Source organism: Cimex lectularius, unplaced genomic scaffold, assembly GCF_000648675.2.
Source record: "Cimex lectularius strain Harlan isolate CLEC.00 unplaced genomic scaffold, Clec_2.1 scaffold42, whole genome shotgun sequence".
In the NCBI taxonomy this organism is placed as follows: Eukaryota; Metazoa; Arthropoda; class Insecta; order Hemiptera; family Cimicidae; genus Cimex; species Cimex lectularius.
In genome coordinates this window covers 818,427-844,940 of record NW_019392754.1, presented here as the reverse complement: position 1 = coordinate 844,940, position 26,514 = coordinate 818,427, and the positions used below count along the sequence as shown (strand labels likewise).

General features: G+C 35.9%; 1 protein-coding gene and 1 non-coding gene across 2 annotated transcripts in view; one reads left to right on the top strand and one right to left on the bottom strand.

Moving 5' to 3' along the window:
• The window catches only part of LOC106673880 (protein CYR61), a 310,348-nt gene that overhangs the window by 36,913 nt on the left and 246,921 nt on the right, over positions 1-26,514 (top strand). The window lies entirely within an intron of this gene.
• Positions 6,170-6,243, bottom strand: Trnan-auu. Its single transcript has one exon. It is a non-coding gene; the product is annotated as a tRNA-Asn (tRNA).

Genomic DNA, 26,514 nt, shown 5'->3' with positions numbered 1-26,514 from the left:
TTACCTTACAGTGATGAGCGCCGTGTCTACGCCTAAACCGTTGCGGCCACCGACGCCCCCAATAAACTATTATTTTTAAAAAATATAGACGAAAGAATTATTTGACTACATTGCACATTATCAAATACTTCAAAGATAACAAAAAACATGTTAGTTTTTAAAAATTGAAAATTAAAATTGAATTTAAAATTAAAATAGTAAATAATAGTTTATGCTTAAGAATTCGTAACTGAGTGAATAATTGTTTACAGCACTCCTGTTATATAATTTTGGATTAAAAAGTTTGCATTTTTGTTTAATTTTTAAAAATGGAGGTTGTTGTGCAAACAAGCTGAACGAATACAACCAGGTTTCTGAAATTAATTTTCAATGAATTTGCAACTCTTTAATGGCCTCCTTTAGGTTTCAGAAGTCAAGAAATGCTTGAAAATTATCTCAGAAATTTGTATTTTTAAAAGCAGCTATTTAGTATTTTAAATCTTGTGCAAACGTGGTGAACGAATACAGCCAGGTTCTTCCAAATTCACTTTCAAATTATTTTCAACGCTTTGCTGGCCATCAAAAATGCTTGAAAATTATCTTGAATATTTGAATTTTTAAAAATCGCAAGGTTAAAGGATTTTTCACTGTTTAATTTTTACGGAATTTAAAATGTTTATTCAGTCTCGTTTGAATTTTGAAGCAATAAACTGTTTAGTTTCTATCTTTGTTTTCGTAGTTTCAATTTTTAAACTTACAAATGCCATTTAGTGCTGAGGATGTTGCGCGTGGTGTGGCATTTATTGATGATGGACGTTCCATCAGGTGTGCGGCTATTGCCATCGGAGGTCCTTATGAAACTCTGTGAGACGCCGTTAGACGTTTTTGAGAAACTGGGTCCTACCATAGAAGACCCGGTTCTGGACGCCCTAGGGTAACATAACCACAGGATGACCGTTTTTTGACTTTGAGAGTTTTCCAAAACTCTTACTACTTTTACAGATGAGTATAGATTGGCTCTCCGATCTCCAGATGGGCGTGCAAGGGTGTGGAGAAGGCCTGTACGAAGCCTGTAATTTTTCCCAAAGCCAAGCTTTTTCAACGTAGCTCAGTGTTGGTATGGGCGGGAAGTTCAATGGAGAGTCGCACAGAGTTGGTTGTGGAGGATCTTTGACGGCCACTCGCTATGTGGATGAAATTTCGGACCATCATGCGTTGCCTATTCTCTATGAAATCAGTTACAATCCTATTCTAATGCCCGACCAAATGTCGCTCGTGTAGTACCTCAACAGCATAACATCAGAGTCTTATCCTGGCCAGCTCGTTCTCCAGACTTGAACCCCCATCGAACATTTATGGGATAATCTCAAAAGAAGGGAGAACGTCTATCGCCTCCTGATACACTCCACGATCTTGAAGAGGACTCTTCCTGAAGAATGGGCTAACCTCTAGCAAAGAGACATTTCCAGACTGGTAGATAGTATGCCGAGACATCTTCAAAATGTAATTAAGGCAATACGAGGAAATATGCGATATGAAATGTTAATTAAAAATCTTTTTTTTTATATTTTTTTTTATTGTTTATTTATTTTTTTATTACAATCTGCAATTATTATTTACAACATGTAATTTGCGGATACATGAACAACTATATATATGTACAACTATTTACATTGAGGGGAGAAAATAGTCAGTGCTATCCTCCCTCTTCACTTTGTTTTTTTTTTTTACAGTTCACTCGGAAAGGAGGTCGCGGGGCCATTTCCTCTTAAGACGCCTTATGGGGTTGTAGGGATGGGTTCTATCGGACAGGGCTTGGGCAAGACTATTTGGATGGTGGGAAAGTTTTTTGTGAAAATTGGTAAATTTTTGGGGAATAAATTTTTGGATATAAGGAATTTGAAGGTCGTTGTGGAGGGTAGCATTGGAGACATAATAAGGAGCATTTACAATGGATCTGAGGACTTTAGATTGAAAGGATTGGAGGCGTTGGATATTGGAAGGTTTAGCGGTTCCCCACAGTTCTATCCCGTACGTCCAAATCGGTTGTAGTAATGTTTTGTAAATTGTAAGTTTGTTTTTTGTCGATAGTTTAGACTGTCGTCCTATGAGTCTGTGCAGTAGACCATACCGTCTGTTTAGGTTTTGTCGTGTCAGTCGTGTATGTTGATTCCACGTTAGTCGTGAATCTAGGTGGAACCCAAGGTAGCGAACGCAGTCGGATTTGGGGATGGGGACGTTATTGTAGTATATAGTGAGAGGAGGTTTGCTTCGGAGTGTAAATGTGACATGGACGCTCTTGCTTTCGTTTATCTTCATTTTCCATTGTCTACACCAATCTGGTATACATGATATATGTTCCTGCAGATCTTCCGAAGCAACCGCAGGATCGGAATTGGAGGATAGTACGGCTGTGTCATCGGCGAAGGATGCAAGTAGGGTGGTAGGTTTAGTGGGAATATCTGCAGTATAAAGGATGAAGAGGATTGGTCCGAGCACACTGCCCTGCGGTACTCCCGCGGCCAGAGAGCAGTATTCGGAGTAATCTGATCCTTGTCGGACCCGAAAGAACCGCTCTGTATTAAAAATCTAAAACCAAATTAAAACAAAATTTATCCGTCCATGTTTTGTTAATTTTTTTTTTTTTTTCATTTTCCTTAGCAATTTACTTTTTTTTAAAACTTTTTTATACAAAGACTCAATTATTAAACGTTAAAAAACATGAAACTTTGATTAATATATAACAATATGTACAAATCAAGTTATATTACAAGTGGGCGGAATTTTTTGCCTCTCAGTGAAATTCCTGTCATACAGGAGCGCTCAACGTTTCAACTATTTTGAGTGTCATAGATTATAGGCCAGACCACTTGACGAAAATTAACTATAATTTACAACATTTTTAATAGTGTTTCTACTAATTATCAAATAAAATCGAAAGCAATGCCAAGAATCAAAGCTTGAAAAGTGTGTCTGATAAAGTTATTAAACGAATTTACTATTACTATTAGAAAGTGAAGTACCATTGAGATTAATTAGGCAAATGAATGGTTTAATTTCGTAAATATATACCAAATTGAGGTAAACACCAAGAAAAATTGTGTTAGATCAGTGGTGGGGAAATTTCTACCTTTTTATTGCGGAACATGCCTAAATCCTATAATTTTATTGAAGATGTTCATTACTTTATGAAGGAGTGCTCATTATTCAACAGGTGTAGTTTTTGCTACTTTGGCAAAATGAGAATAACAAAAAATCAGTTAGTAAAACCAGTTAAGTCACTAATTACATTTATTTTACATTGTTAATAAATAAACTTTATTAAAAGACAACTATAAAATCATTTGGTCGTTACCGATCATTTCGGTCTTCGTATCCTCGCTGGGTTGGTCTGTCAAACGGTTTTCGACTTTTTGCTATCTTCGGTGTTGTGTTTCGTGTCTTTCTCTCACTGCTTAGATCACTGACCGAAGGCAAGAAGTATAAACCTGTCTGACAGAGCAATTGATGAATCCAGCTGGTTGATGAACATGTTGTTCGGTCGTTTATTTTGGTCAGTCAGACGATTTTCTGCTTCATGTTATATTTAGTCTTGGGTTTGGTTTTGTCTCTCCCATCTTAGATCCCTAACCAACCGCCGAAGGTGAAAAGTATAAGTGCTTTTGTCGGAGCATTGCATCGAATCAAGCACACTGATGAACCCCTAGTTCGGTAGGTTTTGACAATTTGGTGTGTCAGACGTTTTCGTGGACTAACTCTTTTTTTTATTGATCGGGTGAGACTTTGTGATGTGTAAAAAGGAAAAGACCGACCAGGTCCAGATCCAGGAGGACCTCTCAACTTTATATACAAAAAAGTCACTGGTTTTTATACACTTATACTTTTAGCGGAACACCTATGATAAGTAGACAAACAAATCGGTAAGGGTGAAATTTTCATACAGACACACTAAAGATGGGAAATATCGAAACGCCCTACAATATAATAATAATAATGTAACAATTGTATAACTGGTAACAACTAACAAATAACTTTCCAAGTTGTTTTTAACCGTTGCCTTCTAGATCGTCACGCTTTTTGTCTGTCTCTTGTGTTGTTCAGCCCCACCTCTGATGAAACCCAAAACGGTCTGACGTACATAACAGATAGATCAAAAATTATATATAATTAAAGAAAATCCATTTACATCGTCGCAAACAACTTTTAAGTGTTTAGAAAAAAGGGTTTATTCACCGCAAGATCATTCCGTATAATAATGATTACTTTGGCGCTCTTTAAAGCTTAGCGCTTTATTTACAAATGTAAACCGCAAAACCATCCGTTGTTGAAAGGCTTGGATAATGTAAATCCATGTAAACACCTCGACACCGCTCTGGTGCTCGCTCAAATAGGTCACAGTTATGCAAGGTCACGTTGCCCCAACACCGAAATCACCTCCAGAAGTCGATATTTCCATAATCAACTATTAAATATTTTAATTGAGCAATATTTCACATTACTATCTTAAATGTGACTTATAAGTAGGTAAGTCATGTAGACAAAGTAGCATTTCAAATCTGCGTTCATTAAGCAAACCTTGTTAAAAAAATACATTTTATTTATTAACAATTAGACCGTTTATTAATTTTACAATGGCCAATTTAGTAATAAGTACACCTTAGTACACTCATTTGTCTCACTTTATCTAGTTGAGTTCAAGTCAAATGGCTTCGTCCTCTTCAGTCGTCTTACGATGTGCTAAGTGCTTGTAAGCATTCTTTGTGGTCTCAGTGAGGAGGTGCAGGATTTCAGATCTCTATGTACATCGCTATTGCGAACATACCGAGGAACATTTTTCTTATAGGTTAATTTTGGGACTGTTGTACGATTGTATTACTTACGTTGGCATATCCACAATGTTGCATACCGTACATCCATATAGGTTTTAACATGTGTTTATAAATCAGTATTTTTTTTGTATTGATAGCCGGGAATTCCAGAAACCAACAAAATTGACGGTATCTGAACTCCAATTATTTTTGATATGTGCTTTTCAATTTAATTTTTTATCTATTGCCATACCTAAATATTTAACTGAATTCTTGAATGGATCTACTTTACCAATGAAGAAGATTGGTTTTGCCTACTAGTTTTCTTTTCGTGAAATTTACATATATGTTTATCTTGACATTTCAAATATCTGTCCAGTTAAGGATGCAGTTGGCTGCCTTTTGCAGTCGGATCTTGAAAACACGATGCATTTTCCGAACCTTGTCATCGGCAAATGTGAGACAGTTAAGTTTTCCACCAGTGGCAGGTCACTTGTATTCAGCAAGAAAAGCACGGGGCCTAGGATGCTACCTGGCGGTACGCCTTATAAATCATTTTCCCCCAAATTTTTAAACTTTTCTTGTAAATAATAGATAATTTGATCAATTTGAACGTTACCAATAATTAATCTTTTTACGTAAGGTGTTGGTTGAAATGAAAAAGCTAGTGTCACGAGCGGGATTCGAACCGGATTTCTTTATCGTGCCAACGTTTCGATCTTTATTGAGATCATCTTCATTGATTTACAATGCCTGAGATTTACAAACGTTGTTTACATTTAAAAAATACATTTAGGATGTGGAAAAGTGAATTTATACAATGCAAAATATATTTTTTATATTTAATCACAGGCCCTGAAGATGATCTCAATGAAGATCGAAACGTTGGCACGATAAAGAAAATGTTTTTCTGAAACCTACATCACACCAGACCGCATCTCATGATTTCTGAATAATTATCGATTAACGATCACTAATCACCACACATCTTTTTAAATTTCAGCCGCTCAGGAACTATTTTATTACAGTTTTTCGTATAGTAATTATGTACAGAATTAATTTTTTTAAAAGTCTCACTTCGGAAAAATACATTACACATTGTATGATATAAGCTGGGCAAAGTTTGTCTAATTTAGTAAATGTTTCTTTGCAACTATCCCTATACTTTAAATTTCCTAAAATTCTCAAAGCTTTATGTAGTTTTTTGAAGATTAGTTTAGCATGACTAGAGTAACCCCGGACTGCATAAACAATATAACATTGGAAACAAGAAAAATAAACATTAATTAAAACCATTATATTTCGTAGTCCGATTGACCAAATAAATTCTTTCAATTAATTAATCTTTTTACGTAAGGTGTTGGTTGAAATGAAAAAGCTAGTGTCACGAGCGGGATTCGAACCCACGACCTTCGGCTCAATACGCCGCTGCTCTAACCACTTGAGCTATCGTGACTTCGATCCAGGATTGTATTGTCCAGTATACTCAAGTACTAAAAGATTAATTAATTGAAAGAAGTAATTTGGTGAATCAGACCACTAAATATATTTGAGTTACCAATAATTTTTTTCTGCCTATCCTCTCTGTGTTTTTGGTAGCAATCTTTCTGCCAGACCGATGTTCCAGAATTAAAAAGAAACTTGTAACTTAATCGTTTCCGATCATTCTGATCATATCTTTGTTGTTTTGGTTTGTCAGTAACATATAGATGAACTGCTGAAGATGGCGAAATGCCGATACGCGTCTGGCAAGGCATTATTTCTTCCTAAAAATTACATAAACATTTTTCTGTTTAATTAACGTAATTTATTTTATTGACCTTTCAGATACTCCGTCGTGTCACATGTTTCTAATTGCTCATTGCAGGGTTTGTCAATTATAGTGAAAGGCTTATCCGCCAAGTATTTTTATTGAACAACTCAAATTTGACGAATTAAGTCAAATTGTTTTAGATTTGAGTCCAAAGAAGTTTTGAAAACAATAAAAAATGATCGACTTTCAATAAAATGAAAACTCTCTATCGATTAATTTGATCTCTTTATTCTCGCTGTTTTGTTCTGAAAGTCGCGTTTCAGTGTTCGACAGGGATATAAGCTGTGGTAGGGAAGACAACGTTCACAATTCTCACCAAAATACTTCCAGTTAGTACGTTAGTACTAAGACTATTTTTTGGGGGAGGGGGATTCCTTAATAATTCCAGGTTTACTGCCCTTGGGTAATAAATCCTAAAAATATAATTAGGTTATAATTAATTATATATATAATATATCTAGGTGATAATTGTGTATACAAATCTTGCTATCAACTTGAACTCCGTATAGGAGTACGACAATTGGCGTCCTCCAGAAGGAGCGACAATTTTAAAATTTTTACTTTTATCGATTTTCTGTTTAGTTATATTGATAAGGCTAATCGGTTCAGAATGCATTTATTACCGCAAATTGGATATATACATTTTTCAGATATACACTTTACATTTTGCTATCATACTTCCTTCCTTTCATGCCCATTGATAACTGGCGTCCATCATATACCATTGTCACAATTACTGTCTAATGATTGAATGTTACCTTCGATCGTTAAATTTGTACATTTCGTACAGTTGATTAAATAAAATTATTAAAATTAAAAGTTTATTATTGTAACTATTATTTACACAGCCTTAATAATTTTTCTTTTATAACATTTCGTTTTATGTATTTATGGAATTTTCTCCGCGCGAAAAAATTTCCTAAAATCCATTTCACATTCTGACAATACAGAAGTGACAGTAAAACAAAAATTACCAATCATATGTACCATCAGAAAAACGAAGAGAGAGAGAGAGAGAGAGAGAGAGAGAGAGAGAGAGAGAGAGAGAGAGAGAGAAAGAGTCTCGATCTTAAATTTCAATACAATTATTGGAAACAATTGCTAAGTTTGCAATTTATAATGCAATTTTTTATTTTGCATAACCACTGACAAACGATTGAAGAGTAAGACTTGACATTTTTATATGGATCTCAGGGATGTGTATTTTTGTGAGTGTAGTGTTGGTAGATTTTTGCGGTTAATTTGGGTAGAAAATATTTCCAAATCCATATTCAAATTTTGAAATGTCCAAACGATGCATATCAACTAGAAGAATATCGTATTTCATCGTTCTAGGTTAATTTAAATAAAACGTTAGTGCTACATCCGCTCCTACTTCTAGAAAAACATTTAGCGACATAAAACTAAACTTAAAACTTAATTAAAATATATAAAACCGAATATTAAAATATATTGCTTTGATGATGACAAGATTTGATATCTACAAGTAAGCTCAAATGTTTTTAAGTTGATGTTTTTCAACTTTTGTTAAAAGATTTTTACAAGTATCAGGCCAGTAAATTTAAGTGTTCTATATATCATTTCACCATATTGTTAATCTCTTTTTGAGGATTAAGTGCTTATGGCAAGATGTGCTACGAGCTTTGTACCACTGAGAAACGGTTGTCTCAGGTGGATGCTGCACTGTGATACATGAGTACAAAACAAAAGGAATCCCGCATTAGTTTTCTCCCTGGGTAATTTACACGGTCTGCCTTCTCTTGTTTTAAAAATGATAAACCGACTGGGGGATGTGAGTGTCAAAAGTTTTCCAGCTCTCAGAACTGGTGTGTGAAGACGGCCTCATTTTATTATTTATGTCACTTGATTCTTAGAGCTAATCCATTTAATTCATGCAGTTTAATATTTAAACTAGCCGACACTCGATAGGAATAAAAAATATTTTTGTGAAATTTATTGGGGATTTAACCACTCTCCTAAAGGTACTCGTACTGAGGATCTTTTGTTTGAAATAATCGTTCCTTTGAATTTCCTTTGCCGACTTCCCAAGGAAATATTTAGTCAAGGACAAGATAACGAATTCATTATTCCTCCATGAATATTTATTACGAAAATGTTAATCCATGAATGCCAAGCAGAAGGGGTGAATGAGTATGAGACAAATATTCATTTCCCACCCTTCTTTTTTTCCCTGATTTTATCAAATAAATTGAATTTTTTAGAAGGTAGTTCGTTTTCTTTTTTTGTGATATGATATTGAGAAATTAATTTTACTGCAGAGTGGAGCATAAAAACATGTCTTATCATAAAGTAATAAAATGTTTTGTAATTAATCTTTTCTTGTAAAATCTCATTCCAATTTCAAAATCTATATGCCTACTATTTTTTTCCTATGTAGTGTATTTCTTCTGTACAACTTTATTATTGGATAAATTTCTGTCCTTTATTTCAGTGCTATACGAGAATAGTCGAATCTAAAAGTAAATACCGTATAATTATTTATTTATATATATTATAAAGAAATGATTCAGTTATAAAAAATCCCTTAGTACTTGCAAAAGAGCAAATTGTCAGAAAAAGGGCATTGTAAATATCTGTTTTCTTTGTGTTAAAATTTCAATTAGGTTTAGCCTTTTTTCGAGATTTCAAGAGAGGAGAGAACAACCGAAGGTTTTTTTTTCACATTGACAAGTTCTCATTTCCATTGGCAGTCCTGAAAAATCTCTTTAGATTAATTAGACTCTCTGTGATTCACAGGGGTCATTGATTTGGCCGTATTAACAGATGAAATAAAAGAATCAGGGCTTCCGGTCCAGCATTTTGTCCAATTATTATCTAAACTTTTACAAAGATGATTTTATAAAACTTACATTGTTGAACATAAAATAAATTTTGAGACTTTTAAAATCAAACTATCTTGTTGGATTGTTTAGAATTTAAATAAGATTTAACCAAATTTATGTTTTTCTTATTCCATACATAGTTGGAATGGAAAAATACAACTCGAAGTATGTATCTTACGGATAGTTATGCGGGTTGTCTTGCCTCCCCCTGCTTATTTCCTTGACCAACCGCTGACGATAGAGAGATGTCAGAACGTGACGACAACAAAACACCGAGGATTAGTATATCAAATTGATCGAAAAGTACTAAGTATAATAATTCTCATTTGCTTGAAAATTCGATAGTTTTTTATTGTTTTCAAATCTTCTGTGGCTGGAATCGTAAATAATTTAGCCAGAAAACCCTGCTAGGAAGAATTAGAAACATCCGACACGGAGCATCTGGAAGGTCAATAAAGTAGGAGTTTCGACATTTCACCATCTTCGGTAGTTCGTCTGTGTGTTATTTTGTGGCATTTGACAAGCCAAAACAAAAACGATATGATATGAATGATCGTAAAGAGACCAAGTGAAACTCAATGTTTTTTATTCCTGGAATAACCTTTTGGGCAAAAAAGCTGCTTTCATAAGCTGTGTTTATCTAAACCTAATTAATTAATAGCATAAATTTTAATTAAATTAAACGATATGTTCTTGTTAGCTGGATAAAACAAAATACAAAATGCAAACCAAAAATCAACATTAATCCTCATTTTTAATGACGGATTTAATTAAGAATAGTAAACTTGAAGATTACTCATTTTGTAAAGAAACACCTTTTCTCGTCTTTTCTCAATTTTAATCCAGGTATTCTCTTTATTCGTGGAAAGACATCATCTTGAACCATAAGTTTGCAATATTATTGTGAGAATGAGTCACCGAGGATCCGAGAGAGCCTGATTTCGAAAGACTGGAAGTGCCAATGGGAGACCTGGTAGGGGACCTGAAGGATAAAAATATTGTCATTGCTGCAAGATGGAACCCTTTCCATAATGCCTGCCAGATCGTAAATGAAGTACAAGATGTTCTTGCCACACAAACGATTCGTAGTCGATTGTGGGAAGTTGGCCTTTCATTGGATGACCCTTGGAGACGACCTGCAGCCACCAGCAACTCAGAAGAATATGGTGAATCGAACGCTTAGAAGAGAACACCAATTGGAATGCTGTTATGTTTACTGATGAGTCGAGTTTCTGTCTGTATAGTGATAGCAGGCGGCAAAGAGACTATCGAAAACAAGGGATGCGTACAATGCCACAGTTCGTGCTCCCTTTCGTGCAGTTTAGAGGAGGAGCTGTAATGGTCTGAACTGGGATTTACACTGGAAGACAAACTGGACTCCATATTGTTGAAGGCAACCTCACCGTAGTCCGTTGTGGCCAAGAAGTTATCGAGGAATCCCTCAAGGATCTCATTGGCATGAATTTTCGATTTCTGGATGACAATCAACCTCAGTTGATCGTCAACGTTTAGAAAACCTGGGGAATTTCCATCTGACCCTTCCCGCATTGCCTCCAGAACTCAATCGCAGTGAGCACATATGGGATGAGTTGCAGAGAAGGCATATAGATTACCATCCGCAGCCAGTTGACCTGCAACAACTAAGCGCAGCGTTGCAACAACTATGGACTGAAATTACTTATGATATTAATGACAACCTTATTAAAAGTATGCCTAACAGGTGCACAGAGATTTTAGCTAACAAAGGACATTACACACGGTATTAATTGTTTAAAAAAATTGTTGTGTCCAATAAACTGGAAACCTATTAATTTTTGACCAATCTACATAATGAAATTGGAAATAGAAACATAGAACAAACACCATACCAAACAAACAAACATCATTGACTGTCGCTGCTGCAATTTGATTCACTAAATTTTTCGTATGTTATAGCTGTTGCTTCGCATTCGACGATGATATGGGTGGCTGTTTCCTCTTTCTCATTACGTAATTTGCAGATGGGATCATCGTTGTCTATGGCTATGTTGTGTAGATGTTTTCTCAGATGCCAGTACCCGGTTAGTAGTCGTATCACTCCTCTCAGTTTAGTCCTCTCCAGTTGCAGCTCCAGATTTTGCCAGTCTTGGTGAGGGTTATTTCATCATAAGTTTACTATGTCTAGCACCGCGAAAGTTTACCCACTTCTCCTTTTGTTTTGTTCGGATCCATTCTGCGATGGAGGATTCTATATTTGTTTTTGTTATCCCAAGTATAGGTTCGGGGCGTTTGTATGGTCTTGCGAATCCTCCTATAGCCAGTCTGTCTGCTTTCTCGTACCCAAAATTCCTCTGTGCCCTGGCACCTGGAAGCCATACAAATTGAACAATATATAAAAATACTGCACCTAAGTGTTTGCATTATTAGGTATATGTTTCTATCCATTTTGTTTGGGTAAATATGATTTTTGACGGAAATGGAGACAAATAAACTGGTGAATTTTCCGTATCTGGGTTGTTCATTACATAATTCTAGTCTCAATTACATTTACCACTTGAACAGGCGGAACACCTTCGATATCAACTTTGCCCTTTGCGGTTCACTGTGAATTGCTTGAGCCGGGGGTAACTGAACTGTGAACTTCGCGAGTTAAGTGAGTCCCACGACAGTAGTAATAATTAATTCCTGCACTGTGGGCTGCGTAACCTTACCTTCGGCTAATAGTCTCATCCAAGGAGTGAATTTGTAACGTCTTCAAAGAAGTTGGGATCAAACGTTTGGGAGCCTTTGGCGTAAATGCGTGCGTTAAATGACAAGCGTTTAGCCCGGTGAAAATGATACATTCTTTGCTCTTCCCTAAATATGTATTAGAAAAATATTAATCTTTAAACAGCTACAGGCCAGTTAAGGGTAAACTAAAATACTTAAAAAAAATCCCGGACACTCAGATTTTGGTGTTTATTTCAAACTATATGTATTTTTGTCGTTATATTAATAATAAAATACTTATTTTAATTTAAACCAAATTAAACGAGATCAGAAATTCATGAGTTTTAATAATAATTATTGCATTTCGAACAACGGAAAATCAACAAGTAATAAATTGAAATTTAACTAACAATTTATTACCTAGTTTTGCATTTAATAAAGCATATTACCTCCTCTGGCCTCATGGAGGATCTTAAGACTGGATTTTGGCTTGTGAAATAGAATCTTATTCTTCAGCAAGAGCGATTGAGTCTTTATCATGTCCCGTAAGTGTTTGTAGGGTTCATGTCAGGATAACGCGCTGACCAGTAGATTGTAGCAAATCCTACATCCTCCAAGTAATAGGTGACAATTCGAGCTATATACTGTCGAGCATTATCATGCTTCAACAGAAAGTTAAACAGATTTAACAGGAATTTGCCTCCAATAAGTGGATCGACAGATTTCCAGATGTACTTCCTAGATGTACCTTAGTGCAGTAAAAATTCTATTCAGTTCTATATGGGCATGGGCGTTGATTCGTCTCCGTACCATAAAATAATTTCTTTGAAAAGGAATCTAAATCGGCACTAATCTGTGAAGAGAACAGCTCCCCTTTTTTCAAGTGTCCAAGCGAGAATTGCGAATAGTCACCTTTCTACTCGATTTCTCTCATTCGTGGCCGTGGTACTTGCGTATGACCTTCGAATTACCTCCCGACCTAGTGGGAATCGGATAGATTGGGTTGCCGTATAGCCAGCGAAGAGCTATGACTACTGACGGCGTCCCTCGAGTGCGTGAGGAAAGGTGGTCGGGGACGGACTTGTTGGTGGACGTCTGGGCAGCCTTTTCCGTAGGTATGATCTCTTCTAGGCGGTGGTTAGAGATTCCACTAAAATCAGCCACTCATATCATCTTCGAATGCGAAGCAACAGCTCAATGGAGGTTTAACCTAACGTACGAAAAAGACTTAGGGAACCAAATTGCAGCAATAACAGTAAATGACCTGGTACTTCTGAGAAGAAGATTGAGTCTATTGACTAAACTAGGGAACTGGGAAGGTACAATAAGCCAGAAGGCTGCAGTGCCTGGGGAATACAAGCCCCGCTTCCCAGTATCTTTTCCACTATACCATACCATACCACTAAAATCGAAACCTCGTCCGGCGCGCATCCCCGGAGCCCCTACATCCAGGGAGATAGAGTTGTCGACTCAACCTAGGGAGTGCGAGCGAGACTTGGCCGATGATTTCCACCACTTTTTGGTTATCCCTTTACGCGTCGCAGTGGTTAAGGGGAAGGGGCAAGCGGGAGAAGTCGACATGTCGGTAGCATGCTGCGGGAGGACGTGGCTTCTACACCGAACCTCACGGAAGAAGCAGCGGAGGTGAGTCGCACCTAACTTGAGAATCTAAACGTGTGATAAGGCCTGACGGCCAGGTGCGCACGCTAAAGAACCTCAATGTTAAATGACATTGCGACCCCAGTGGATCCCGTAGTGCGGTAAGAGAAAGAACACCGTAGATGGTAGAGCGCGGCACATCATGGCTATGGAACAGACGTTACGTTCTTCCTTGTCCAAAGCATCTGTCCGGTCAAAGCATTCTTGACTTAAAACCACGCTTTTAAAATAAAATAAATAATTAAAAGTTTTACTTGCTTTTGAAGGCAGGGTTGCATTTAGATCGACAGAATTTAAATATCTGACCAGCCTTTCTTACAAACGTTCTTCCATATTCTGGAAAAAACCTTGAAGGGCAAAAATAACACGTTTCGATACGCATTTTGTACAAGCAATGAACAACTTTCTGTCGCAAATAATTAGACACTCAGTTTCCCAATTGGCATCTTACGATTGCCGACTGATAGAGACGGGTCAGTGATGACTTGAAACTCTCTGCAGTTAGGATTTTAGGATCAGGTAGTAGTCCATCTCTCAAGCTTCTAGAACAGCCTCGAGGGCCATGCTCGATCAAAGACTTGCTTCAAAGAATACACCGTAGCAGTACAGTTAAATTAAAGATTTTTTCATACTGTCACATTTATGCAAATTTGTAATATTGAAAGAAATTGTTGATTGTCGATGATCAATTCAATTAACAAACTGGAAACACAGCAATCACTATAGTTGGCTTAACTTTCTAACCAAATAATTTATTATTATTGCTTAAAAATTTAAATTCTTAGTTCTATAATGATAATAATTCTTCTATTCATTTGGTTTATTTAGGTTTAATTTATGTTGGCATGAAATATGATTAGTTATATTTAGTCATGAGGAGCTTCTGTGTGCTATTTTTTCACTTTTATAATTAAAATTATCATAAAATGAGTATAGATTAATGTTATTTTCTATCACCTTTAATTCTACTATATACAATATGGGAAGTTAAGAGGCAGAGAAAATTATAATATTAATACTTTATTTTATAAAACTTTTATGATACTCTCTTGGCTGTTGGTAAAAAACGAAGCAAACTTCCCACAGCTCGGTTTTTCTAGGTCATGTCTATTCGGTTGACGTTGAACTGACAGATCTTCCAGAACATCGAACGTTCCCACTAGCTTCTCAAAAATAGGTCCACGATAAATGATTAGTGATAAAACGTACATTGAAATTGTTTAAATTCACGATAATAATAATAATAATAATAATATTAGTAGTTCATTGATTAAAAAATTACATTTATGTATAGAGATAGAAAACAAAACATTGATTAAAAATTAAATTAAAATCACAGGAGGAAATTTCACAATTAAATTTAAAAGTCACAATAAATCTTGAATTACGCATAAATTAAAAGGAAATAATTACAGTTTTGAAACATTTTTATGTATAAAAATAAACATTTATCTGTTTACCCAGTTGATGTATGTATAAATAAGTGCTGATTATTTAGAAAATGGTCAGTTATATCCCTCTATAAAAAGCTACTCCACATTCTAATTAATCCCCCAAATTTATTTGCTAAGATTATAAATTTGTCAAGTACAGGTAAAATATAAAGTGTTTAAGAGAGAGTTGAAGCGGTGGTTACGCTTCTTAATAATTATGTTTGACGAAACAGTTACCAAATTCTGTTTATGGAGCATTTATTAAACATTTCCTTTAACTGGACGCAGGAACTTTTGACGGACAGTATATTGACTAATGATATTTGAGTCTCCCAATTAGCTAAAATTACAAAAACCTATTTTTAAATATTCAAAAACATCTGATTTCTAAAGATATGGACGGTAATTTATGCTGATAAACATGTTCAATCTCGACACAAAAGTGGAATCTAACTAATTGCTCTGTAAAGTCTGCAGGGTGCGCTGGCACGGCTTCTAAGATTTGTACTATTAAGTACTTCTTTGAACCCCTCTCACACTACACATTCACGCTGATAAACACAATCACTCTCAATACACACGAAAGTTAACACAGTACAATAAAACATCATTGGTTTTTTAAAGATTAGACATGGAACCCAAAGATTCACTGCCATAATCGATTACATCTCTCATATAGGGTGGCATTCCTACACGCTCCCTATATGAAGCCAAGGAATGTACTATACACATGAAAATACACCATTTTCCTTAAAAATCGGTACAGGGGACCCAAATAAATGCTCATGTAGAATTCACATGTTGGGTGGCACGCCTACACGTTCTCTATATGTCGCCAAGGAATGACACCTTCAATTCAACTCCATATCCATCTATCACCCTCACTACATGCCTGTCTCATACTATCAATCAACGACTAATCCAAATAAAAAAAATTAACAACTCATCTTGCTACGCATGGCTTCTCGGCCGAGACGACCCTCTGATGCTGCAATATTCTTTTAATCATACAAAAAGCAAATGTGGGTGGTTTCCCGATTAAACGGTTTGAATTAAATGAGTGCGACTATTATAATCAATTTTGCGCCCTCAAATTTTTTATATAGATGAAATTGCATTTCCCAAAATTAAGTCATGGGTAAACAGCATAGTGGGGGACCGCGGTAGCCGAGTGGTTAGCATGAGAGACTCTCACGCCGCGGCCGTGGGTTCGATTCCCACCGTCGCCTCTGGCCCTTTTTTCACAATAACCCCCCCTCCCCCAAATTTGAACACACATATACGAATATGCCCTGGATATCGCAATAAAATTTAATTTGTTAAAAGTATGGACAAATTACTTTTTCATGGTTTCTGAGCTATTTAATTGAAACGTTGGTATTTCCAATCGTGCACATAGGTTTTTTTCATTTCATGTACTATAACCTTTTATTCGGTATAAAATTTTCTGGATCATTTATTATGTATTGTGGTGTCAACACTGTGGAAACACTCCTATTTTAAATGGACCTTTTAAAAAAAACCTTATCCAAGATTCGAAAAGCTCCTATTAAAAAGAATTCTTTCCTTTTTTTAAAAATTGAAATTTGGATTTTTTAATTTATATAAGCTCCAATCTGCACGTGTGTGTACATGTTGAGCTTATCACTTCTGTCAGTTCAACGGAAATTTCAGCTTTTGTAATTTTCAATACATTACCGGCAGGCAGCGACAATCACCCAACATTGTATTGGAAGTACGGGGTCAGACCTCGGTGCTGTCAACAGTTATGTCAATTCCGCCCCTAACGCATGAGTTCCTAGATCCAAACCCATTCACACTCCTTCTCATCATTAATTAAATCCTTTCGTATTTATTCGCCATTCATTCAATTAGGGTGGTGGAGTTTTCAATATTGCGCCATCAGCCATCTTAGACTGTACATTCACTCTCATCGCTAGGAAAACAAAACTATCAGTACTGTGTACATTAAAACAACCATGTTTCATCTGAAAATCGAAACAGAGGACCCAGATTCGCTGCCGTGCTCAAGAATTTAAATTATTTAAAAAAATTTATTCTAATTATTTAATAATTTTATTATTTAAATAAAATATGACAAAAATCACATTTCTAATGAATATAAGTAATATGCAGCATGGAAGAAATGGTAGAAATTATAAATGATGGGGTGAGTGTGGAGTTCAATCCCTTTAAGAAAAGATGGTTCCTACTCACATTAAGTTGTTCAGCAACAATCCGGATTTCGAGCCTTTTAGCTCATCGTCAGGTTGAAGGGTTTCCACAAACAAGTCTCTCGACATGAATTGCAGAAGTGAACCCGCTGATACCCCCGCCAACTATATATATTTCTAGTTACTCGTTTTTTGCTATGGTTTTAATAGTATTATAGTATTCCTCCAACTAATTAATTCTCTACACCGTAATATAAATTTTACATTGGAAATTAACAAAGATGTTTGTTTGAACTTTTTAGACCTAAAATTGTCCATAATAAACAACCTAATAGAAATAGACGTATATAGAAAGCCCACAACTACAGACACTATGATCCCAGCGGATTCTTCCCACCCATGGTCTCAAAAGGCTGCTGGTTTCATTTGGCTCATAGACCGTATGTTAAAACTTCCATTAACTCCTGCTAACTATAAAAAAGAATTAGGTACTATTAAAACCATAGCAAAAAACAACGGGTATCTAGAAATATTTATTGATAGGTTACTAGTTAAAATAACAAAAAAATTAACTTTAAAAGAATCAACAACAGGATTCGGCCACCCCACCACAAATGAATCATTAGGTTTCCGTTGTTTGCCATACATTGGTGAATTATCGGAAAAAGTTGGTAAAATTTTTAAACAATAAGGTTTTAGAATAGCTTTTAGAAGTACGGGTTCACTTAAAAACATCCTCTCAAAACCGCATTCGCATGGCCTATCCTTAGGGGAGGACCCAGGACGGAGTCGACCGGCTGGCCAGGTCGAGAACCCTTCCAAGTGTCATCCTTGTCCTCCCTATGACTTCTACCGAGCGTATTTCCAAGAGTCACGTTCGGGTCTTAAGTCCCTCTTACATTCTGCTGTTCTGGCATTTAAGGATCGCACCCAAAAACCGGATGTCCCGGTTTGGCCAGAAACCCAGCCGCAAAGTTGCGTTAAAATCGAATTGTCTGGTTTATTGGGTTTATTCATCAGGAATTTTATTGTATACATTTTCGCTGATATATTTTTAATAATTAAAACATACCGATGGAATGAAAGTAAGTTCTGTTACAAATTGAAATACCACAAAGGTTATAAAATTTATTTCTGCTTTTGATATATTGTATTGATAATCAAATAAATATTCCGATTTTTTCCCGGTCAATTCCCTACCTAGTTGTTACACAACGTTTGGTCTTAAAAGTCATCCTTTATTATTATATAAATATATCATTATTTATTTATTATATAATATAATCACCGTCTCTTTTGTAAAAGTGGTGATCAAAAAAACCTTGATAACTTAAAGTCTAATTGTCCTAGACAAAGGACAAAGTAGAGGATGTTGATTTAAAACGCTAGTTTTTCCGTAGTCCAAAATTTTATTTCATATGTGTGTTTCTTAGTGGTCAGTTGTTTCATAATTTGTTGAAGTCGTGAGGAGCGGTCAAGAATGAGGTAGTTTAGAAAAACACCTTTTTTATTTTTATGGCGTTTCGACCTTTATTCGGGTCATCTTCAGGGCCTGGATAAATTACAAATTATTTGTTGATTGGAAGAAAGAAAATGTTGAACCAAGTATTTCATACTTACATAAAGTGTGGTGCTATTCTTGTAGTGTCATATTGGTTTTGTATGAAAGTGCTGTGAAACGTGAATTTGTATTCTGCTGTTTGTGACAGTATGGGAGACGCGGTAAATCTAGGAAAATTTCTTTGATCATGGGCGGTTTTATTTAACACAAAGGAAGTTGAGAATGGGGATTTCTCGCACACTCGTAATAAGACAAAAAGTTGGCACATATTGGTTCCAAAAACCAATGGACACTGATCCCTACCGCATTTGTACATCACACCACCCCTACACACAATATTTAACACGGCTAAAGGATTATTACACAGAAGCATAACACTAAATCATGGATCCTTTCGCCTAAAAAATATTCAAACATGCAAACAAATCTTACAAAACAACAACTACCCTAAAAACATAATCATTAACAATTATAACCCAAACAACATCCTCCACATTATACAACACATCATTGAAGAAGAAGAAGAAAAATAACTTTATTCTGGGACTGATGTCCCCTAAGAATAATTTACACGAAATAAATAAAGGAAGTTCTTTCTATGAAGTTAAAAGTAAAAAAAAAAATAGAAATCTGGCACAATGTATACCAATAAGGCAGGACAGAAGAAAAAATTACGAGAATATTAAACAAAAATAACAAATGTTAACGTGAGGTCTCTACTTGGAGGGAGAGGTGGTAATTATACAGGTGGGATTTAAAGGAGGAAAAGGAGGCAGCGTGACGAATAGAAAGGGAAAGGGAGTTCCAGAGTTTAGGGGCTCGGATCAGAAAGGATCTTTCGAAGGTATGGGTTGTATGTTGCGGAAGGATAAGGTCGATTGGGGATGAGCGGGTGTTACGAGTGAGATGTGAGGAGATGAATTGGAGGGATTGGATGATGTAAGGAGGACGACGAGTGTGGATGGACTGGAAAAGAAAGCAACCTTGGAAATACTGTGCACGGAAGGAGAGGAATAGCCAGGAAAGTTGGGAATACAACCCCGACACCCGGGATCCCCGTGGGGTGCCGTACACAAATCTTACGCAACAATTCATAATACGCTTCAATCGTGCGATCTCCCCCTCCGAGAGACCAACAGCTATAATCGAAGAAGGGAAGTATAAGGGAAGATACAAGGAGTTTGCGGGTGGAGAAAGGTAAGAGAAGCCAGGACTGACGAAGCAGGCGGAGGGAGGCAATGGAATGGCGGGAAATTTGGGAAATGTGAGAATGCCAGGAAGGGTTTTGGTCAAAATCTACTCCTAGGTTTTTAACCGAAGAGCAGAACGGGATGGGATGGTTATTTAGCATGAGAGGTGGGATGCTGGGGAGGGAATTGAGGAGTTGCCTGGACCCGATAATTATGGCGGTGGATTTGGACGGATTGAGGACTAGGGAATTTTTATGGGCTCATTCGTTGATGGAGTTTAGGTCTTTTTGGATCTTGAGAATGGCCGAGTGAACATCGGAAGGGTGGAAGGATATGTACATTTGGGAGTCATCGGCATATAGGTGATAGTTACAGGACTGGATGTAGTTGGGCAGATCATTGATATAAATGGAAAAAAGGATAGGAGAGATGCTAGAGCCTTGGGGCACCCCAGATTTTAGAGGGAGGAAGGAGGAGGTATTCACATCATCAACACAATCATACAAAGACAAACCAATATACATGTCCATTCCAGTCGTCCACAAATTGTCTCGCGAATTACGTAAATTTATCTCCTGAGAACACATTCAAATTGCTTTTATAAACCACAAAACAGTACCTACACTTTTATCCAAAGTCAAAGACCCAACACCAACAGCCTACAAATCCGATATAATTTATAAAATTAATTGTAAGCATAAAAAGTAAAATTAATGTAAGCAACATACATTGGAATTACATGGCAATATCTAGTCAAACGGAAAAAACACCAAAAACTAATCCTGCAGCATTGGGAAACCATTTTGAAAAAAATTTGATTTCGACAAAATACAAATACTAAACACGAAAACAAAACAAATACAAACCCAATTTTCTAGCAATGGTTAACAGACACACAGCATCACTGCAGATTAGATACATGCAAATTCAGCAGTATCTACGACAAGATCATAAAGCAAATAAACCATTAAAAATTATTTTTATATTTCCCTTTCCTTCTTTATCGTCCTTAATAATTAACTTCCTTTTCAATTATGACTGTCCATTGAGTTTAATAAAACCGCCTATGATCAAAGAAATTTTCCCAGATTTACCACGTCCCCCACCCTGTCACAGTCATATAAAAATAGCAGAATACAAATTCACGTTTCACACAAAACCAATATGACACCCAAGAATAGCACCACACTTTATATAAGTTCTTTTGACTTAATGAAGGTTTTGGTTGAGAAAAAAAAAAGTCAATGACACAAGCGGGATTCGAACCCACGACCTTCGGCTAAATACGCCGCTGCTCTACCAATTGAGCTATCGTGACTTCGATCCGCTCGGACACTTCCCACCTCAACCCCACCTTTTGAATTTTCCCTCCTTTTTGCCATTTTTCATTATTTGATCAATCGGACCACGAAACCTAAATAAACTTTATATAAGTATGAAATACTCGGTTCAAAATTTCCTTTTACATCTTAAAATGTATTTTTCCAATCAACATATGTTTTTTAATTTACCCAGGCCCTGAAGATGACCCGAATGAAGGTCGAAACTTCGGCAAAGAAATAAAAAAGGTGTTTTTTTAAACTGCCTCATTTTATTTAATATTTGAGCTCATAGGGAGTAATTTAGTATACTTGACCGATCATGAAAATCGAACTGATGCTGCAGAGGGACAACCAATGAAAACGAGACATAAATCAGTTTAAGAACGCATATTACACAAGAAAATACTAATATGAACCTATATAAACTCATTATTTTATGGTAATGAGACTGCGTATAATATATAATCGTATTTTACGACTTACGTTTGATTTTTTCTCGTGTGGTGCGAGCGTGACTCATATGGCAATATTCAAAATGCTGTGTTCGTGTACCGTGGAGGCTAAGTCTCTTCGCCTTTTTAAGCCGTTGAATAATAGAGCATTCATGCCAGGGCCCATTTTCCCCTTGTATACCTAAGCGATGACATCTCTTACCCAGCTTAACTCTAAATTGAGAAATACGTGAGCAAACTTGATGTTGAGATTTGATACTCGAGCGGCACGCATTTTTATCCTACACAGAGGCAAAAAAGTGGCCACCCTTGTTTTTTTACTACTTGAAATCGTTATAATTTTTATTTTTATTACTTACTAGACATTTTTAAAGAAAAAGATAAGATATAGCTAAATAAAAAATTAAACTTAGTAAAATAATTTTACTAAAAATAGTCATAAACGATGGTAACTTACATTGTAATGCAGAAAAATAAATTTCGTCGCCAAGTGATGGCATATAAGGAACAACTTCTGGCAACACATCATCACGCAGATTGATGAATATCAAGTTTGTGAGACCTCCCATAGAAATGTCTATCCAAACCATGGTTGGATTGGTTTCTTTTGATCCTTCTTTTCTTGAACCAGAATGATGTACTTAGAGTGAAAGCCCCTACTTGGTCTCCAACAGACAAAATATCACAAAAACATAAATAATTTGGAAATTGTATTATGACTTGCTTCAAAAAGACCAGAATGATCGAAATTAGTGTAATTTATTCCTGAGGTCTTTACTTTGGTAGTTTCTAATATTTTTGTTTTCTGCACATCCTCGACATATTAGATTATCAGATCTGTACTGGAATTTCGCTGACATCAGTGATTTGTCAGGGTCATTTTAAATAGCCTCAAAACGTAGGTTATTGAAGTCATTGGCCATGGTGCAATACGACCATAATGACACGAGAAAGAAGGGGTGCTATCGCCTTTTCTTTGGTTGTTAGTAGTACATAATCTAATTAAAGAACTTAACAGCTTCGGATACCATATAGTTTACCCACATGTCGTTATTTATTATACCACCCACAATTATAAAAGAGAAATTCAATATTCTTTCAAATTAGATGCGAAACGTCCTAAATATTGTAAGAAGATGGTGTGAGAAAATGGGTTTAAACATAAAACTTAAGAAAACATATCTCATACTTTTTACAAGAAGAAGAATTGTAAATTAAAAAGCACCCAGGATTTTTATTGTTAAGCCTTAACCTTATCCAAAGAAACAAAGAAACAACAAAAAACCTTGACCAATCACAGAAATGGAAGAGATTAAGCATCAAAAACTGTGGAATTAATCCCACGATTAGTAATAAGGATTAGTTGTACACCACAACGGTCAAACATTTGGTGACACAAGGAACTCTTGTATGGCGCCAAAAATACTGAACTGGAGACCCAGAAGAAAGCAGTCCAAGCAGCAGAAACCGCACTCGAACTTTCACTTTTAAAAATTTAGGTACAACACGGTTTTCAAGAGTGCCAACAGACTCCAGACATGCAAAGAAATAAAGCCAGATCTAAGGAGAAGCCACTACAAAACTGGAGAGAATTAAAATTAATAAGATGGTAATTACGGTACCTGACAAAATTAGAGAAAACCTCAACTTCGACAACCTTCCATGGGGTCATAGATAATAGAGACCATTTGAAAAAAATTAAAAGTTTCAGGAAGGAGCGCTAATATGGTACACAGATTGATCAAAAATGAAACAGGTAGTAGGTGTTGTGGTAAAAGGGCCGAATTACACCCTAGCAAAGCCCTTTGGACTAATCCCAACAATTTTCCAAGCTGAGGTCCATGCAAGACGTTCTGTACACAGGAATCAATAAAGAAAAATATGAAAGGAGAACAGATTTACATACACTCAGAGAAACATGCAGCCATAAAGGCACTAAATGCGTATGCTTTCAAAGCCAAACTTGCCTGGGAGTGCCTAAATTATCTAAAGGATCTAGGAAAACACAACAAGATTATCTTAAAATCGGTCGGGGACAAGAAGGTATAGAAGGAAATGAATCGGCAGACCAACTAGCCAGAAAGGAGGCAGCCAGAGGGGTGTCAGGCCACCCATGGGACAAGAACCATTACTAGATTTTTTTATTTTTATTTTTTTTATTTTTATTTTATTTTTATTTGGCCTTATGATCTTGCATATTAGCCATGGTACGAATTCTTGTGTGTTCAAATTGGGGGTTTTCGGGAAAAAAGGGCCAGAGGTGACGGTGGGAATCGAACCCACGACCGCGGCGTGAGTCTCTCATGCTAACCACTGGGCTACCGCGGTCCACCATTACTAGATTTACCGGAGTGTGTTAAGTTGAACTGGAAAAGCAGCTTCAGAAAGAAAAACTCAAGCACTTTACAACGCACCAGGTGTATTAGTTATGAGTCAAGCTAAGGGATTTATAAACCTCCCAAAAAGGAATACAAAGGAAATCCTCCATTTCAGGATGCAGGATGTAAAGAAAAATGTATGCCTCTATACCTAATGTGTAGTGATTAGTGACCGTTAGTCGATAATAATTCAGAAATCGTGAGATGCGGTCTGGTGTGATGTAGGTTTCAGAAAAACTTTTTCTTTATCGTGCCAACGTTTCGATCTTTATTGAGATCATCTTCAGGGCCTGGAACTTACAAACGTTGTTTAAATTTAACAAATACATGTAGGATGTGGAAAAAAGTGAATTTATACAATGCAAAATATATTTTTTATATTCAATCAAAGTATTTCTACTCACTCAAAGTGTTTGTCTTCTATGTAATTGCGCCATTCTTGCGTGTTGAGAGAATGGCACAATTACACAGAAGACAAACACTTTGAATGAGTAGAAATACTTTGATTGTATATAAATAATATATTTTGCATTGTATAAATTCACTTTTTTCCACATCCTACATGCATTTGTTAAATTTAAACAATGTTTGTAAGTTCCAGGCCCTGAAGATGATCTCAATAAAGATCGAAACGTTGGCTCGATAAAGAAAATGTTTTTCGGAAACCTGCATCATACTAGACCGCATCTCACGATTTCTGAATAATCTATACCTAATTAAAAAGCTAGGAAAAAATACAATAAGCCAAACGCTGTAAAAGGCGTAGTACTTGGGAATACCAAACTCCTACTTCCTAATATCCTCATCATTCTGAACAACAATTTTCCGAAATTTGTCTTCTAATGTTGTTATTTTAATTGTATATTACAAACTAAAAAATTCACCATTATTACAGCTAACAGTCCAAATGTTAGAGATAACTGGAAATGACGGATGGTCCTTCCACACCCTCCATATTCATCGGAACTTTTGCCAACTGTTTGATAAATTCGGGGCTTGAATAATGTTTTAAAAAATGGAAAATTTGAAGACGAAAGTTCATTGAAATCAGTTGACGTTTAATTTTTATAAAGTGGGGATGGAAATGGTTGATCCACGGTGTGAGAATCGTACGTTATTTTTACGAATAAAATTTTTTTTTCGTTTTTGCTAATTAATTAAATTAATACTTTTGCTCACAGTTTAAACATTACAAACTAAGAGATAAATAAAATAAAATTTTAGATGCTTTTCTATTCTACCTGCTTTCTTACTAAAACTACATACTTACTAAAGCAATTTAATTAAATTAGAAAATTTTCTTTTTCGTTTAGTCTCATTTATTTCCTTCTTTGCTCCGTTGTAAGCTTTTGATTGAACCCCGCCCCGTTCTTTTTCCCCTCTGTGAACTTTTTGCCCAAGTCGATTGATTCAGGTCGAGTCAGAGCATTCGTCCCTATTTCTCGACGACTTCCTATTCAAGTTTTGGTTTATAAGTATTTAGTTATAATTTAGTGTTATTGTTTGGTTTCGTACTGAGCCGCCGACCTGCCAACATTTCCACGGATCGTGAGGTGAATAAATTGGACTCGACACGAGGTTGGGAACTACGCCCTCAATACTACCATAATGATCAGAATTACATCCAGCCATATAGGTAAACCGGGCTTAGTTTCCTATCTAACGGGAATCTATTGATCGGGGTTCAAATTCTAAAATTTCCTTATTTAATTGAAAACCGTAAAATAATAAAATAATTTTTTCAAGGTTTTTATATGGGTTTAAATATTGTTATTGTATAACTAGTTGGGCTTATAATTAATAATGTATAATCTTTACTCAGTTAAAAACTTTGGTTTTCATTAATTTTTTTACAATCATTTATTGTTTTACGGATGATGAAATGCGTCTGACAGAACAGTGACAGTGAAAAAGCATACATCAATTGAATCCGTGCTCTGATGTCTCATAATCTTCAGAGGCGTAGTACCGCGGACTTGACGCAGAACAGAAATTATAAAATTTGGTTACCAAACTTTGTAAAACCAAGAAATATAGCAATATGTTGAGATTGAACAAGTTCACTATTATCTTTGGGGTAAATCAACTCTAGTATCCAATCGTTTAAGATATACCCACGATGCGTTCAGCCTCAATGCAGAAGAGAAAAAATTACATGGTACTAAGTCATTACTAGCAGACTCAGCAGCAAAGTTTATTTATTTATTTATTTTT